Source organism: Empidonax traillii, unplaced genomic scaffold (genome assembly GCF_003031625.1).
Source record: "Empidonax traillii isolate 1590-97213 ecotype Southwest subspecies unplaced genomic scaffold, ASM303162v1 scaffold1729:size67628, whole genome shotgun sequence".
In the NCBI taxonomy this organism is placed as follows: Eukaryota; Metazoa; Chordata; class Aves; order Passeriformes; family Tyrannidae; genus Empidonax; species Empidonax traillii.
This window is the reverse complement of record NW_020956922.1, coordinates 61214-63126: the sequence shown is the minus strand read 5'-3', so window position 1 is coordinate 63126 and position 1913 is coordinate 61214.

The following is a 1913-nucleotide window of genomic DNA, read 5'->3' as shown; positions in this document are numbered from 1 at the left end:
ATGGATGGATGGATGGATGGATGGATGGAGGGATGGATGGAGGGATGGATGGAGGGATGGAGGGATGGATGGAGGGATGCAGGGGATGGATGGATTTAGGGATGCAGAGGTGGTTCAGAGACCTGACAGACACAGGGAAGATGGAGAGAGGAGGAGGAGGAGAAATCCTCTGGGACCAGCAGTGCTCAGACAACCAGGACAGCTTTCCCAGCTGAATTCCCACTCCAGTAAGGTGGTTAAAGCCTGTTTGCTCTGCAGGGACACAGTGACAGCCGAAAATCATTGACAGGCCAAACGAAAAGCCCTTTTTCTCCCAGCTAATCCCGCTCCCCATGGTGCTCCTGGGTTCCTCCCTGCCTCCCCTGGGTGAGCTGCTCCTCCCAGGCAAGACCCACAGGGTGCAGAGCTCTCCTCACCCTTTCCAGGACCTTTCCACAGCCTTTTCCCACAGCAGGGAGGGACCAGGGGTGGGTTTGCCTCCACATGTTTAGCTGGGAGCAGTTCCCTGCCGAGCTGCAAAGCCTCCCCCTCCATCCCACAGTTCATCCCAGGCAGATGGAGGAAAGGGATTCCCACAGGCAAATTCTTTCCTAATCCCTTGAAACTCTAACCCCCCCTGCCTCCCCAAATCCCGGCTTTTCCCTTGCCCTGAGACTGATAGAAGTGTCTCTGGGAGGGGGGAAACCTGATCTGGCTGTGAGAGCTGCTGGTGGAAGAGCTGGGAGGGCAGGGGAGCAGCTCCCAGGCTAAATATTGACTCCAGGCCTTGGCTTGACGTCACAGTCTCTCTTCCCTGGCTTTCCAGGTTTCCACTGGCCTTGGAATTGCACAGAACACCCCCAAGGTTCTGCCCTGCCCTCACTGTGGCTCGTGGGCCTGGAGAGCATCTGGTGCCAGTTCTGCTGCAGGAACTCGGACTGGGCCCTCCCTGCAGCTCCAGGGATTCGGTTCACCCACAAAAACACAGCCCAGGGGGTCTCCTGCCTCCTCTCCTGGGTCTGAGAGGCTGTGGAACTGGGCAGGGAGAAGCTCTGGGGGCAGGTGCCATCCCAGGCCAGCCCCTGGTTTAATGAACCCCAGCTTGGAGCATCCCCAGGGCCAGAGGGAACATCAGCTGTGCCAGGAGAGGCTCAGGTGGGACATCAGCAGGGATTTGTGTATGGAAAGGGTGGTCAGGCTTGGGAAGGGGATGCCCAGGGAGCTGTCCAAGGAAGGATTGGATGTGGCACTCGGTGCTCTGGGCTGGGGGACAAGGTGGGGTTTGCTCAAGGGTTGGACTGATTGACCTGGGAGGTCTTTTCTCATCCCAGAGGGATCGGGCTCTTGGTTGGGAACAGCCACGTCATTGGATCTGGAGGCAAAAGGAGTTTTAGGGGAAAGTGAAGCTTTGGGTGGAATATCCTGGGGATATATAATACACAAATAATCCCAAATCTTTCCTGACTTCCCCGAGGGATGGTACTGGTTGGCCCATCAAGGTTCTGACGCTGCAAGGGCTGTCGATGCCAACCTGTTCCTCCCTTTCCAGGCCACTCCCAAGGAAGGAGCTGCTCCCCTCTGCTCCCACAGGGAGCAGGTCCTGCTGCGTTTGGCACCTCTCCTGGGGCTCCCTGACACCATCAGTGACATTAAAACCCCCACTAAGCCCCCAGTTCCAAAGCAGTGAGTCCCTGTCTAGAGAAACATCCCCCTGCCCTGGCCTGGGACCATCCCAGTTTGCAGCAGGGACAGTGAAGGGAGGAGATGCTCCAGGAGAGCTTCAGGATCTCAGGAGGGTCAGAAAGGCACAAACCCCACCCCAGAGCACAGTGGAAAGTCCTGCAGGGACAGCACAAAGAGCAGGACTTTCCCACCTGCACCCAGACCCTGGGCTGGGCTTTCCCAGCTTCTCAGATTCCCCATTTCCCCCTCTC